General features: G+C 49.2%; 1 protein-coding gene across 2 annotated transcripts in view; it reads left to right on the top strand.

The window, feature by feature from the left end:
• The window catches only part of MKLN1 (muskelin 1), a 785,750-nt gene that overhangs the window by 445,956 nt on the left and 322,750 nt on the right, over positions 1 to 17,044 (top strand). The window lies entirely within an intron of this gene.

Genomic DNA, 17,044 nt, shown 5'->3' on the forward strand with positions numbered 1-17,044 from the left:
TGATGTACTGAAGTTACTGGAGTGTAGCACTACCCTTGAACATAGCATCACTGCTATGAAGACTTTACAGGCTCTCGTGTGTGAGGTACTGAAAACAAATTACCTTCTACTAACCCATTTCCCATTATAGTTTGTTAGGTTTGTGCATTCAGTGACCCTCCACATTGTACATTCGCAGTCTTTAAGTATTGCATCAGTCTTCAGTGTCCTAAAAGTCTGTGCTTGAATGCCAACAACTGCCTTTTGTGAAGTTACCACGACCCTGTTGAGTCACTCTGTTTGTCCCAAGTAGTTGTGCATAGGCATTTCAAGTGCTACCATGCTTAAAAGAGACACATGTTGGTGTCAGTAAGCGTAAGTAATCACATAAGGGGATGCCAAATCTCGATTGCGCTCGCCAATTTACTTTTAGCAAGCCACACATGAGATAAACCACCGGCACGCGGCGGTTGACAGAATTTGACCAGAGCTCTGTGTAACAAACAAGCGTATCGCAAAACGGAGCTGAATATATTGCCCACCCCTAGTAAAAATGCAACTTGTCCCATTTAGTGCCATGCGATGTGGTGCCAAATTATGGCTGCTTTCTTATTATGTCAGAGGTCTGATAATAGCTTCTCCAATTTTATGCCAGGAGCATATTATTTCAGGGTTTGAGGTCTAACAAGACTCTGATTATACCACCTTTCTGATTTTACTGGACAAGAACATTGGCTTTGCTATAAAGGGATCTGTTTAGGGCGCGTTATGACCATGGTATGGCTCTAAATATGCCTGCTCTTACTTCATGCTAGACATTTTATTATATCAGTGTTTATAATATATAATTTTTCTAATTGTACCTTTGCTTGCTTTCTTTGGTCACTTTCTGAGGAAATGTCTTGAGAATTGCGCTGTCAAATTTTCTTTTAAGCATTCGTGAGATTTCACAAAATGTTACTTTAAATAAGCCCAGATTGTACTTTCAGTCTAGTGTCCAAGATTACAAACTGAAAATAAGTGAAACTGCTGACAGTCTGACCTCTTCTACTTGACCACATTGTGGAACTCTTGTGTAAATCAATTTGTTTCACTGTCCTTCAGTTCCCAAGATTGCCATCACTTTGAGAATATGCTTAGCGCTATATGAGTGACTGCACATTTACCTTTTACAACTAGATGAACACAGCAAGGTCAGTGTCCATGTGTGTATGTTTAACATATGCATGTAAAAGTTTGTTTTACACTCTTCAGAGGTTTGACATAGCATGAAGATTTTCGTGTGAGTGGATTTAGTCACAGGGGCTTGAAGTAGGCATGAGGTGGTGGGTTCATGTAGTAGTTGAGGATGGATGTGAGGCTCGTCACACTGACAAACGTACATGTTTTTTTTAATAAACAGTTTTTATTGATATTGCATCAAAAACATTTATATAATCAACCTCCACATCCAATCGGTAGTAAGCCCACCATCACCCCAAATCTATTCATATTTGTGGGGCTGCCTCTGGCCTCATAGATGCAGAGTTCTTGTTGGGTACACCAATTCACTCCCCTCCTCTACCCCACCACCAATCGAGTGGACAGGGACTTTCAACTGCGGTCTATATCCCATTTGGCCACTTGAGTCACTATGAGATAAAAAATGCGGCCCCTCCTCTGCCCACACACATTTTCCAACAATCCCAGCAGAGCGATGCTTGGGATGAGGTTGAGCTGTTGGCCCAGAATTGCAGATAATTCCTTCCCGAGCCCCCCAAAAGGGCCTTGGAGACCCTGCCGACTCAATGGAGTTGCTGGGGTGTCATGTATGCTATATGAAGGAAGTTACATTGGACTAACCGGAGGCGCGCAGGGATAGCCAGTTTCCTGGGGGCCATTTTGGTCACCCATCTTCTACGCAGCCCAGGGAAGCGGTCTGGGGTGTTGATGACTAGAGAACGATAGATTCAGAAAATGGCTCCTATACCCAGCCTCCCATCAAGAGTTTAATGTGAAGAGGGCTAAACTCTGGGATCAGTGTGTCCAGGGGAACATTGGCCAATAGGGGGTGCTGCAGATACTTATGGAACTGGGTGTGGGAGTGCTAGTATTGCTCCTGCACCATCTGAAACATGTGCACATCGCTGCCCGCCCAAACATCCCCAAGGTGAGTGATACCTATTCTATTCCACCATTCATAGCCCTCCAGACCAGCGGTGTGATGCAACCATGTCCCCTGCCCCAAGGGGGGTCAACTCAGTAAATTTATGGTCCTAGCCTGTAAAGTGGAGTGCCGCCTTCCAACATAGTTGTGTCGCTCATGAACAGTGAGGGACGGTTGGAGGAATTGGGGCCCGATAAAGCAGGCAAAGCAGTCCATCCAGGCCCAGCAAGGCCAGCTCCACCTGGCAAGTCAGCCATTCCCCCGCCCACATTGAACCAGTCATTAAGAGCGGCCAACTGTGAGGCCAGTTAATAATAATGGTCTTCCATACATATGCCTCTGTCGTAGAGGGAATGGCGGCCATTGACGAAGTCCACCCGAAGGCGACCTCCAGCCTAAAGAAATGTTTTCCTTTGAAGCCAGGGCCTGGAACCACCGTCAAGGACTGGGATGGGGAAAGTTTGAGAAAATATCTGTATATTTTCTCGAGGTAAAAACATAATTTTAGAAAGGGCAGTTCTCCCCAGGGTATTTAATTGCAGCGGGGGGTTCAAGTTATGGCTCCAGGCCAAGTCAGGAAAGCAGAAGACATAAACACTTAAATATTTAAAGGAACAACTGTCCAAGTCTCTAGCAATGGCCCCAGAAGGGAGACCTGGAGACGAGATGCCTCCCTATTCAGTTGCAACATTGCCATGCAACATGGACCTGAGGCCCGTGGGTGGACCAGGAACACCAAAATGTCATCGGCATATAGGGCAATGCACTGCGCCGGGCCCCGTCCAACCACCACCCTCAAATGCGAGTATCGGAACGGATGAGGTGAGCTAGGGGCTCAATCACCAAGGTGAATAAAAGGGGAGAGAAGGAGCAACCACAGTTGGTGACTCTGCAGATCGAGAATGGCGATAAGTGTTACTTTTCCGCAGACCTGGGCAATGGGGTTGGCGTAGAGGAGATCAACAGGTGTACAAAAGTGAGACCCAAGCTCGGCCCTCTGCAACACACATCCAAGAAGGGCCTGTCAATGGTATCAAAAGCCTACTCACAATCCACTAGTTGCAGTGCTTAGAGACCGCGAAGGCTAGGGGCTTGGGTGAAGGACAGTTGGACCCTTCAGATACAATGCTGAGTGCCTCTATTTGGCATAAAGCCACATTGATCAGGATAGACCAAGTAGTGTAAGGTGTGGGATAAGTGGTTAGTCAAGACTTTGGCAAATGCTTTGATATCAGCATTAATAAGGGAGAATGGCCTCTATGAGGGGCAGCTGTCTAACAGTTGGCCCGGTTTAGGGATCACAACAATTGTTGCTGTGCCCAACCCTGGGGTGGGAACGTCCCTTGCTCCACTGCCTCGAAGTAGAGCGCCAACAGGTGAGGCAGGAGGACAGGCCTGAATCAATGGAGGTACTCAACCGGGAAACCACCAGGAGCAGGAGTTTTGCCAGGGGTCATGGTGGAGAGCGCCTTCCCAATCTCCTCCACCGGGATTGACTGATCCAGATCTTTAGACTATGACAGGTGGATCGGGCAGTGGGATATCTTGCAGCATCGGGTGGGTAGCATCCTAAAGGGGTCGGGGAACCCTTGCATATAATGTGGAATCATAGTCTTAAAAAACTTGAGCCACCATTGGCGCCTGCTCATAGATGCGTCCCTCTGCATCTCAAATCGAGGACACTTCTTTAGTGGTACATCTCTAGTAGCCAGTCAGCATATAAGTTTCCTAGATTTGTCACCTTGTTTAGACACCCATTGCCTCAATGTTCTCTAGTTATTGCCTGCTGTCTTCAGATTGGCGATCTAGGTCAGTCGATGGCCATTTCTGCGCCCTTCGCTCCATTGAGTGAATCTGGGCCTCTAGTGTCTTCATCTGTGACAGCTTTTGCCTCCTTTACCCCTGACATACACTTTAATCAACCCCAAAGGCAGGATTCCTGGCTGCCCAGAGCATACTGGGTGAGGTCACCGTGCCCTCAAAGTAAGAGTGGACCTCTGTTTCGATAAAGTCTGAGCAGTCTTGGTCATTGAAATACCAAGCGTTAACTCGCCACGTGGGGCACAGTGTCAACCTGGGGAGAGGGAGAGGGGGGGAAATTAAAGCAGGTGTGGCATGGTCCGAGATACTTTGGGGTAGGGTTTCAATCTCTGAAAGTTGAAGAAGGTCTGCACCAAAAGCCTCACCAGGTCTGTGCACGACAGGATCTTATGTGCTGCTGATGTGTGTGTATGGGTTCAAGTCTGGGGATGCTACGTATGCCGTGTGTCACTAAGCCCCAGAGAATGTGCCAATGTTGAGAGTTGTCTGGATTTTCTTGGTAAACGTAACGGGGCTGCAATTAAGGATAAACCCTAGCAGGGAATGACTAGCTTAGAAAAACGAACAAAGGGCACCAGGTTTCGTGCATGGATACGTAAAGTAATGCATACGTTGAACACTTAAGGGTACAAATTAATAGAACAAAATATACAAAAATATTCTTTTTATTCAATAGATTCTCTTTTTTGTCATTTTTTAATAATTTTTTTTATCAAAAGGTATGTATGTTTAGTACACATGATAATACATATAAGTCATACCGGACACTCTCTTGCCAATCTCAATGTATCTAATACCTGATTTAAATACATTTCATTATAGACCCATGATTCTACAGGAAGCAATTGTACATAATAATTAATTATAATGTGTTGGCTAATCACGGCGATTGATGACACTATTTATCTCAATATACAATCAAAATATCCCTGGTAGTGATATACAGAACCAATCATCAACGCGTTTCGGCGAATGCCTTCCTCAGGAATTCTGTTACCAGTGAAAGCTTTGAGAGTTGATCTTGAGTGTGCAAAGAGTGAAATTTCACGAGGTGGAAAAATGTATGATTGTATTGTAGGAGAGTAGGGTCTGCAATCCTATGATCACCCAGATTTTTGCTTTTTGCTTCACTGGTTTACGACTTTCCCTGGATGTGGGCCTGCTAATCAGACCCACAGCCTAGCTGTTCTCTCTACTCCAAATTGTACTCAGGTACTGAATTGGCACTGGGCCCTCTCAAGTCCCTGTACCCAGGGCTGAGGTGCACCCAGAAGTCTCCCAGGGGCTGCAGCATGCATTATGCCACCCCTGGGCTGACTAACTAAATCAGACACAACTGGCTGCTTGACAGCTGGGGCAGAGTGGTGTACCCACCCTCTGCTGTAGATATAGTATTCCTATATCTAAACCTAAATGGACACACAGATCTCCTATCAGTCACTCCTATGGCAGGCCTTAACAATCCTGAAGGCAGAGTGCTTGGAATCGTGTGAGATGGTGCTCTGGCATGAGCTGAGCCTGTCTGCGGCTTTCGGGACCCATCCCTTAGCCGTTTCCATGATATCGCATACCATATACTCTTAAGTGCATTATAATCCTCGCGGTTATATGCCAACTCTGGTATCGCTTTATCAAAACATGTCGAGTAAGGTGTCATACGAATTGGAAAACTAACCCCTTGCCAATTCTGGCGACAGGGTTAGCATTCCACCCTTCTAGAGGGACACGACATGTACGTAACCTGTAACCCCGGTTAAAGTCAGACAGAGCCTTAGCTCCACAAAATGGATGCTGCCACCGAGACACAAGTCTGCCCTCCTGCTGCTGGGAGTCCTCCCAGCCCAGGAGGCAAGGACAAAGGGTTTCCTGCCAGGGGCGGTGCCAGCACCGTCCCAGACAGGATTTTGTGTATCCCAGGTAGGCAGGGCTTTAGAGGAAGGTGACTGCAAGTGGCACCCCGGTGCTCACTGTGCATAGGCCGGCTGAAACCAGTTCCAGGGGCACTCCAGCCCCTGGCCTGGGGAAAGCCCGCCAAAGGAGAGGGGTGTAACCACCCCCCTCCTAGTCCCACCCATAGGGCAGGACTTAGTCGCGTGCCAGCCCCTTTTTGCAGGATAAAGGTAGGAACTGGCCCCCTTCCAAATTAGATCATCTTTGAATCCTGAAACTACTTTCCACGAAAGGAATTCAACACTCTTCCCAAGATTCTCCCTTGTGACTAAGGAGTAGTCACCCTGCAGCAGCAGGCACCAACCAAGCATCGCGGTTTGTTGCCAGTCTCTCCTTCGGATCAAGACTGCTCCAGCACGACGAGAACCGGCTTCCCTGGCACCTCTGACCTCAACCTACATCATCAGCCCAGCTGTGATCCGTGGGTGTGACGAGACCTCGAGGGACTGGCCATCTTCAGAACTGCACGACGCTTGTCCAGCACGACTCCCGAGTGACCCTCGACTGAGTGCTTTGGGGTAAGAGAAGCCCCGACCCTGAGCAGCTCCAGCACCGAAGTTCAGCCCCCCTGCATCCACGAGATCTGCGTGGGGCCCTTCTGCTCTTTGCTGCCAACCGCGTTGTCCAGGTCGCTTGCCCGTTGGCTAGTGGCCCTCTCACGACGCTCCACGACGACAAACACTGCTGGTCTGGTTGCTCCAGACTAGCCCTTGCTCCCCTCCAAAAGAGGAGCACCCTGGACCCTCCTGGTCCACTCAAGACGCCATTTTAGGTCCACCGCGTGGGCCTTGCATTTGCCAAGACTTGTTGCCCAATCCTGGGTCCAGCGACGTCGACAGCAAGAACCTTCGTGGGACAGCTCGCACCTCCATCCTGGTCGCCGACAACGCCTCCTGGTCCGAGAGACTGCAGAGCCCAGCAGCGCCCACTCACCTGGCTGAGGTGACTTCGTCCGGTGCCATCCTGGTGCCCACTCAAATCACTGGCTAGTGATTCAGAACTTGGTCCCCTCTGCTTACAGGTTTCTTCTTCCCTGATCCAGGCTTGGATCACTCCGAACTTTCTTCACTGGCCGCCTGCCAGCAACTCTTTCTTCAGGCTCCTGGATCTTCAACGAGAGTTTCCGACGCAACTTCAACCCTATGCAGCCGCAGCCCCTGGGCTAGGTAACCTGAGTACTCCGGTGCTCCAGCATAGTCCAACACCCTAAGTGTTCGGATCCACTCTTGTTTTCGACCCACCTAGTCGGGTTCGCCCGAGAACAGTAACTTTGTCTTTACTAGCCTCCATAGACTTTTTCCCGCCTTACGCGTGAGAGTTCCCACTCTGCACACGACGTCCACAGGCCTCCTGCTTCTAATCTAAAGGTTTAGCATTGTAGGCCTAGCGATTCTAAAGTCTATGAGAATAGTTACTTACCTGCTAGTAATTCGCATTCCACTTTTGTAATATGTAGTTTTTCGTGCCCCTCGGGCATTTGTGTAAATTGTGCGAGTTAAAGTATTTTCTTAAGAGTTTTGTTATGTGCTTAGCTCCCTGACTCATAAAGAGTTCAGGGTAGTCTTGTTATAAATGAATATCTGTTTATTTTCATAACAACTTGTGTGGTGTCCTTTCACTTGGTGTTCAAGGGGTAATGTGATGGTAAAACAGCTGGCTTAACACGCCCTCTAGAGTCTTAGCCTTAGACTGCTCGTATCCATGCTACTAGGATAGCTGGTCTATAAGGTTGACTTACAGCCAATCATCAATAAGGGTTGTTTGGACTGATACATAGTGATCACTAGAATAGTGAGCACTGCATATCAGGCCAACTTCTCACATTGGTGAGCAGCGGTTGGGATTTGAGCTTGCTGTTTGTTTTACCACACATATCCTAAGAATATCTTGTGAAAGATCACATAAGTACTAAGGTACATATAACTTAGCTTAGAATACTCTGAGTTCTACTGAACCAGCTGTTGTAGCTCCTAGGGCCTAGCACACCCTAAACTACAACTCTAGCAAGGGATCAGTAGGCAAACATATAGTGTAGGTAAGTGCACCACTTACACCTCACTAGAAAAGCATGTCTACCCAGGGAGAGTCTACTGAGACTCCCCTTGTGGCAGTTGACCCTCCACAGGTCACTTCAAGATATGCAGCTCTCAGTTTCCAGGAGATGAGACAGGTGTGTACCTCCAGGAAACTGAAACAGGGGTGTAACCCCACCATTCCCTTTCTGATAGGTCTCTTAGAGACATATGATGCGAGAAAGATTTCTCAGCTAGATGGGAATATGCCAGCCTTAGAGGGTACGACTGGGGATCCAGACCTCCACAACACTGTAAATGCAGTTGAGGAGGAGGAGCCTGAGGAACTCTCTGGGGATGAGGTAGACAAGGGTCTTGAGGTAGTCAGAAGGCTAACTAGGGCCAACATAGACTTGCTTGGGCTAGGATCTGGGGGACCCCCAGTACTGACCCTGAGTAGGCCTAACCTTGGAGTTAGGAGAGATAGATCTCTTTCTAGGGACTCCAATAGATCTCTGCACTCTAATGCCTCTTCTCAGAGGAGAAGGAACTCTCCCCAGAGGAGATTGACTTCCCCTCAGAGAATAGAGCATGAAGCCAGAATGAGACAAGCTGCTCTGAGGATTGAAAGGGAAGAACTTGCCCTGGCCAAAGAAAAGCTTGCATTTGCTAGAGAGCAGCAGATGAGTGGGTTAGCTCCCACTGGTGGCAGCAATCTCCCAAGAGATAGAGAGAAGGGTTTAGATACTAAACACCTGACAAAAATAGTGCCCCCCTTTAAACAAGGGGATGACATCCAGAAATGGATGGCTGCTTTGGAGAGGGCCTGCACTGTGCAGGGCATTCCCCAGAGTCAGTGGGCAGCTATACTGTGGCTCTCCTTTGATGGCAAAGGTAGAGACAAGCTCCTCACTACAAGAGTGGAGGATGCTAACAATTACCAGGTCCTGAAGAATACACTGGTTGATGGGTTTGGTTTAACCACTGAGCAGTACAGGTTGCTGTTCAGAGACACCCAGAAAACTCAGTCTCAGGACTGGTCTGACTTTGTGGATAGTGCCACTAAGGCTTTGGAGGGCTGGTTGCTGGGTAGCAAGGTTACTGATTACACAGGATTGTATAATCTGATGATGAGGGAACACATTTTAAATAATTGTCAGAACCAGTTGTTGCACCAGCACCTTGTTGATTCAGATCTGACCTCTCCCCAAGAATTGGGAAAGAAGGCAGACAAATGGGTCAGAACAGGGATCAAGCAGAACCAGAACCAGAACCAGGGTGGTCAGAAGAAAGCAGACCAGAAGGGTAATGCTAAGAGTGAACAAAATGACCAGAAGTCTTCAACAGGTCCCCAACAAACCAAAGAGGGTGGGGGTCAGGCTTCACAGCAGAAAAAGAAGACTCAAGAAGGCCAGTCAAAAAGGTGGTGCCAGTACTGTAAAAGTAAGTCTCACTGGTTTAGTGAGTGCACCAAAAGAGGAGGGCAAACCTCTACCACTACAGCCCCTAAGGCAACTGCACCCCCTAGGACAGTCAGTAGTGGTAGTGCACCTCCCAAGGGATTAGTTGGGTTAACCTTGGGAACTGAGGAGTCTGACAACTTAGTTGGCACACTCACTCAGGCTGTCCTTGTCTGTACAGGGGATATGGATATGTCCCCTGATGTAAGTCCCAATACTTTGGGCAAATACAGGCAGACACCTTTAATAAATGGCATAATGGCTCAGGCCTATAGGGACACTTGTGCCAGTGTCACCATGGTGACACCTAACTTTGTGGACCCTGGACAGATCATGCCAGGTACAGATTTCCTGGTGACCAATGCCAGCAACGTCACTACCAGTCATAGTATGGCGATTGTTGCTTTCTCCTGGGGAGGGGTAAGTGGCCAAAAGAAAGTTGTGGTTAGTTCAGACCTCCCAGTGGATTGTTTGTTGGGCAATGATTTGGAGTCATCACTATGGTCAGAAGTGGAGCAGAGGACTCACATGGAAATGTTAGGCTTGCCAGCACATGTGCTTGCTGTGACTAGGTCACAGGCCAGAAGATGCCCCACTGAACAGGTGCTGGATCCTGGAAGAAAGGACCAGACACCTTCCAAGAAGAAGAGCAGTAAGGGTAAGGCTTTGCCTTCCCCCTTGCCCCAGGTTGAGGATCAAGTCTCTGAGGAGGCTGATCTGAGAGAGCTGAGGGAAACTGAGCCTAAAGAGCTTGAACTTGATCAAGTTGAGTTTCTGGGCTCAGGGGGACCCTCCAGAGAAGACCTGGGGAAGGCACAGTTAGACTGCCCTTCCCTTGAACCCCTCAGACAGCAGGCTGCTGCTGAGGCTGCAGGGAATGCCACAGGTGCCCACATGGTATACTGGGAAGATGGACTCCTGTACTCTGAGTCAAGAGACCCCAAGCCTGGTGCAACCAGGAGGCTGGTCATCCCCTTGTCTCTGAGAGGTTTCCTTCTCACCTTGGCCCATGAAATTCCCCTTGCAGGTCACTTAGGTCAGACAAAGACTTGGGACAGACTTGTCTCACACTTTCACTGGCCCCACATGAATGAGAATACCAAGGAGTTTTGTCGCTCCTGTGTCACTTGCCAAGCCAGTGGTAAGTCAGGTGGCACAACAAAGGCCCCCCTCATACCACTACCTGTGGTGGGGGTTCCCTTTGAAAGAGTGGGGATTGACATTGTTGGTCCAATGGAACCCCAGACAGCATCAGGGCACAAGTTTATACTGGTGGTGGTGGACCATGCCACCAGGTATCCTGAAGCTATTCCACTTAGGACCACTACAGCACCTGTAGTGGCAAGGGCCCTAGTTGGAGTGTTCTCCAGAGTGGGCTTCCCTAAGGAGGTTGTTTCTGACAGAGGTGCAAACTTCATGTCAGGATATCTGACTGCAATGTGGAAGGAATGTGGTGTTAACTACAAGTTCACCACACCCTATCATCCACAGTGCAATGGGCTTGTTGAGAGATTCAACAGGACCCTCAAAGGGATGATTCATGGACTACCTGAAAAGCTCAGGCGTAGATGGGATGTCCTGATACCCTGCCTCCTGTTTGCTTACAGAGAGGTCCCACAGAAGGGGGTTGGCTACAGCCCTTTTGAACTTCTGTATGGGCATCCTGTAAGAGGACCCCTGTGTTTGGTGAAGGAAGAATGGGAGAGACCTCTCAAAAAACCTGCAACCAACATAGTGGACTATGTACTTGGTCTCCGCTCCAGGATGGCTGAATACATGGAGAAGGCATCCAAAAACCTAGAGGCCAGCCAAGAACTCCAAAAAGCTTGGCATGACCAAAAGGCTGTCCTGACTGTATACCAGCCTGGACAGAAGGTGTGGGTACTGGAGCCAGTGGCCCCAGCAGCCCTCAAAGACAAATGGTCTGGGCCCCACACCATCATTGAGCAAAAGGGAGAGGTCACCTACCTGGTGGACCTTGGAACCCCCAGGAGCCCCCTCAGGGTGCTCCATGTGAACAGGCTCAAGGCATATGTCGACAGGAATGACATGAGCTTGCTCATGGCCACAGATGGGGGACAGGAGGAAGAGAGTGACCCTCTCCCAGACCTGCTCACTCAGAATCCTGATGATGGGTCAGTAGATGGTGTTGTCTTTTGTGGCAGCCTCTCTGAACATCAGCAACAGGATTGCAGGCAAGTTCTGCAATCCTTCAGACATATGTTCTCTCTGACACCCAGTCAAACTGATTGGTGTACCCATGAAGTGGACACTGGGGACAGTCTGCCTGTCAAGAGTAAAATCTACAGACAGCCTGATCATGTCAGAGACTGCATCAAAACAGAAGTGCAGAAAATGTTGGAGTTGGGAGTCATTGAGCCCTCAGATAGCCCTTGGGCTAGCCCAGTAGTTCTAGTGCCAAAGCCTCACACCCAGGGTGGTAAGAGAGAGATGAGGTTTTGCGTAGACTACAGAGGCCTCAATGCAGTCACTAAGACTGATGCCCACCCAATACCAAGGGCAGATGAACTTATAGATAGATTGGCTTCTGCCAACTACTTAAGCACATTTGACCTGACAGCTGGGTATTGGCAAATCAGGTTAGCTGAGGAAGCCAGGCCCAAGACAGCATTTTCTACCCCTGGTGGTCATTATCAGTTTGTGGTAATGCCTTTTGGGTTGAAGAATGCACCTGCCACTTCCAAAGGCTGGTGAATCAAGTTCTCACTGGGATGGATGACTTCTGTGCAGCATATCTGGACGATATTGCTGTCTTTAGCTCCACCTGGGAGGATCACCTGGTCCACCTGAGGAAAGTGTTAGAGGCCCTGCAGAAGGCAGGCCTCACTATCAAGGCCACTAAGTGCCAGATAGGGCAGACACAGGTTGTATACCTGGGCCACCTTGTAGGTGGAGGCCAGGTTCAGCCCTTGGAGAGTAAGATACAGGCCATCAAGGACTGGGCTCCTCCAATCACCCAGACTCAGGTTCGAGCTTTCTTGGGCCTGACTGGGTACTATAGGAAGTTTGTCAGAAATTATGGGTCCATAGTGACCCCCCTTAATGACCTGACAAGCAAGAAGATGCCAAAGAAAGTTCAGTGGACAGAAAGCTGTCAGAAAGCATTTGATGACCTAAAGCAGGCCATGTGCACAGCACCTATCCTAAAGAGTCCAGACTTCTCCAAACCATTCATTGTCCAAACAGATGCTTCTGAGTTGGGTGTGGGAGCTGTTCTATCTCAGCTGAATTTTGATGGCAACGACCAGCCAATTGCTTTCATTAGCAGAAGGCTGACCCCCAGAGAGAAGAATTGGTCCGCTATTGAGAGGGAGGCCTTTGCTGTGGTATGGGCCCTGAAGAAGTTGAGGTCCTACTTGTTTGGAACTCACTTCACAGTTCAGACCGACCATAAGCCCCTCTTATGGCTAAGTCAGATGAAGGGTGAAAACCCCAAACTACTTAGGTGGTCCATTTCCCTACAGGGGATGGATTTTACAGTGGAGCACAGACCTGGTACTGATCATGGCAATGCTGATGGGCTCTCCAGGTATTTCCACTTAGAGCAAGAAGACTCACCTGGTCAAGGTTAGTTTATTGTCCCAAAGTTTGGGGGGGGGTTCATGTAGGAGAGTAGGGTCTGCAATCCTGTGATCACCCAGATTTTTGCTTTTTGCTTCACTGGTTTACAACTTTCCCTGGCTGTGGGCCTGCTAATCAGACCCACAGCCTAGCTGTTCTCTCTACTCCAAATTGTACTCAGGTACTGAATTGGCACTGGGCCCTCTCAAGTCCCTGTACCCAGGGCTGAGGTGCACCCAGAAGTCTCCCAGGGGCTGCAGCATGCATTATGCCACCCCTGGGCTGACTAACTAAATCAGACACAACTGGCTGCTTGACAGCTGGGGCAGAGTGGTGTACCCACCCTCTGCTGTAGATATAGTATTCCTATATCTAAACCTAAATGGACACACAGATCTCCTATCAGTCACTCCTATGGCAGGCCTTAACAATCCTGAAGGCAGAGTGCTTGGAATCGTGTGAGATGGTGCTCTGGCATGAGCTGAGCCTGTCTGCGGCTTTCGGGACCCATCCCTTAGCCGTTTCCATGATATCGCATACCATATACTCTTAAGTGCATTATAATCCTCGCGGTTATATGCCAACTCTGGTATCGCTTTATCAAAACATGTCGAGTAAGGTGTCATACGAATTGGAATACTAACCCCTCGCCAATTCTGGCGACGGGGTTAGCATTCCACCCTTCTAGAGGGACACGACATGTACGTAACCTGTAACCCCGGTTAAAGTCAGACAGAGCCTTAGCTCCACAAAATGGATGCTGCCACCGAGACACAAGTCTGCCCTCCTGCTGCTGGGAGTCCTCCCAGCCCAGGAGGCAAGGACAAAGGGTTTCCTGCCAGGGGCGGTGTCAGCACCGTCCCAGACAGGATTTTCTGTATCCCAGGTAGGCAGGGCTTTAGAGGAAGGTGACTGCAAGTGGCACCCCGGTGCTCACTGTGCATAGGCCGGCTGAAACCAGTTCCAGGGGCACTCCAGCCCCTGGCCTGGGGAAAGCCCGCCAAAGGAGAGGGGTGTAACCACCCCCTCCTAGTCCCACCCATAGGGCAGGACTTAGTCGCGTGCCAGCCCCTTTTTGCTGGATAAAGGTAGGAACTGGCCCCCTTCCAAATTAGATCATCTTTGAATCCTGAAACTACTTTCCACGAAAGGAACTCAAGACTCTTCCCAAGATTCTCCCTTGTGACTAAGGAGTAGTCACCCTGCAGCAGCAGGCACCAACCAAGCATCGCGGTTTGTTGCCAGTCTCTCCTTCGGATCAAGACTGCTCCAGCACGACGAGAACCGGCTTCCCTGGCACCTCTGACCTCAACCTACATCATCAGCCCAGCTGTGATCCGTGGGTGTGACGAGACCTCGAGGGACCGGCCATCTTCAGAACTGCACGACGCTTGTCCAGCACGACTCCCGAGTGACCCTCGACTGAGTGCTTTGGGGTAAGAGAAGCCCCGACCCTGAGCAGCTCCAGCACCGAAGTTCAGCCCCCCTGCATCCACGAGATCTGCGTGGGGCCCTTCTGCTCTTTGCTGCCAACCGCGTTGTCCAGGTCGCTTGCCCGTTGGCTAGTGGCCCTCTCACGACGACAAACACTGCTGGTCTGGTTGCTCCAGACTAGCCCTTGCTCCCCTCCAAAAGAGGAGCACCCTGGACCCTCCTGGTCCACTCAAGACGCCATTTTAGGTCCACCGCGTGGGCCTTGCATTTGCCAAGACTTGTTGCCCAATCCTGGGTCCAGCGACGTCGACAGCAAGAACCTTCGTGGGACAGCTCGCACCTCCATCCTGGTCGCCGACAACGCCTCCTGGTCCGAGAGACTGCAGAGCCCAGCAGCGCCCACTCACCTGGCTGAGGTGACTTCGTCCGGTGCCATCCTGGTGCCCACTCAAATCACTGGCTAGTGATTCAGAACTTGGTCCCCTCTGCTTACAGGTTTCTTCTTCCCTGATCCAGGCTTGGATCACTCCGAACTTTCTTCACTGGCCGCCTGCCAGCAACTCTTTCTTCAGGCTCCTGGATCTTCAACGAGAGTTTCCGACGCAACTTCAACCCTATGCAGCCGCAGCCCCTGGGCTAGGTAACCTGAGTACTCCGGTGCTCCAGCATAGTCCAACACCCTAAGTGTTCGGATCCACTCTTGTTTTCGACCCACCTAGTCGGGTTCGCCCGAGAACAGTAACTTTGTCTTTACTAGCCTCCATAGACTTTTTCCCGCCTTACGCGTGAGAGTTCCCACTCTGCACACGACGTCCACAGGCCTCCTGCTTCTAATCTAAAGGTTTAGCATTGTAGGCCTAGCGATTCTAAAGTCTATGAGAATAGTTACTTACCTGCTAGTAATTCGCATTCCACTTTTGTAATATATGGTTTTTCGTGCCCCTCGGGCATTTGTGTAAATTGTGCGACTTAAAGTATTTTCTTAAGAGTTTTGTTATGTGCTTAGCTCCCTGACTCATAAAGAGTTCAGGGTAGTCTTGTTATAAATAAATATCTGTTTATTTTCATAACAACTTGTGTGGTGTCCTTTCACTTGGTGTTCAAGGGGTAATGTGATGGTAAAACAGCTGGCTTAACACGCCCTCTAGAGTCTTAGCCTTAGATTGCTCGTATCCATGCTACTAGGATAGCTGGTCTATAAGGTTGACTTACAACCAATCATCAATAAGGGTTGTTTGGACTGATACATAGTGATCACTAGAATAGTGAGCACTGCATATCAGGCCAACTTCTCACATGTATAACAACACTTATGTAGCGGAGATTCCTATTTTTAACGTCCTGATATGTTTGGTATACTCTCTCTCTAGTATAAGGTGCTATAGCGTGGTGGTATCCTGCAATACTAATAGACTTTTTTTGATACGTCAAGATTTCACAAGTCGTGGTATAGCATGTATTAGGTGTGTTCCAACACTGGATTTAAAAGGGTAGTTGCGCGTAGCTTGATATCTGCTGTATTCTGAATAGATTCTAAGGTCGGGTTTCAATTGGCGACCAAGAAGCGATGTTCCATATTCACTGCGCACGATATTCCTCAAAGGGACTGGTTCCTATGTTGGGGCCAAGATGAGTCGTGTGTTCTGATCTGACATCACGCAGTTCAACGTATACATTACTTTACGTATCCATGCACGAAACCCGGTGCCCTTTGTTTGTTTTTCTAAGCTAGAGAGTTGTCTGGATTGCAGCTCACACCCCGCCGTGGGGAGCAGGGTGTGTCCTGCACGAGATCAGGAACAGCGTTGAAGTCACTCCTACCAGCATGGGACCTTGGGGAAAAGTCAATAGAAATGACCTAAGTGCTTATAGTGTGGGCTGGAGCAGTTGTGGAATATAGGTTACAATTATAGTTCTGGCTATCCAGCCTACATAGTGCCCCTCGGGTCAGTATGGGAGGCAGAGACCACGAACTGGAAGCCCTTATGCAGCAGGATGGCCACTCCCCGAGATCCACGGGAGAACACTTTGAGGTATACCCTAGCATAGCCAAAACGGCCAAGAAAGGGGCAGTGTGTGCCCAGCAGATGAGCACCTGTCGACCTAATCCTAAACATGTTGTGAACTAACAAATGCCCAAGACCAACAATCCCAGGGGGGTCCTCTTCCGCATAGGACCCTGATGCCTGACAGCTGTTACAGGTACATGTGCACAGTGGAATGCTGTAGGAGCACCATTAACCCTAACAGGAACCATCTTTGTACAACAAAAGAAGCAACAAAGCAGAGACAGAACCTATACTTATCGGTCTTCAAGGTGAGCCGAAAACCCTTAAAGGGGGAGGGGCACCAAGGTAAGTGGAGCGGAGAGGTCTGGTGTGCCTGTCTGATAGAGACATCTAGCCGTAGATTCATTACCTTTGAATTTCCTAGGTGTCAGACTGGATCCAGATGTTTTTTCTTCAAGCAATAACCCGGCACCGCATGACGTCATCTGCGCCATTGTGACGTCCACATCACCTATATACACCACCTCGGTACGCTGACGTCTGTGCTTTTCTTTCCGCACCAGTCAAGCGCTGATCATTGAAGAGATCTTTCCTCTGTCACTTTTTTACAGGATTTTTCGATATTTTGTCGACCCCTTTTGGTGTGTTAGG

The sequence above is a fragment of the Lissotriton helveticus genome, chromosome 1_1, assembly GCF_964261635.1.
Source record: "Lissotriton helveticus chromosome 1_1, aLisHel1.1, whole genome shotgun sequence".
Taxonomy (NCBI): Eukaryota; Metazoa; Chordata; class Amphibia; order Caudata; family Salamandridae; genus Lissotriton; species Lissotriton helveticus.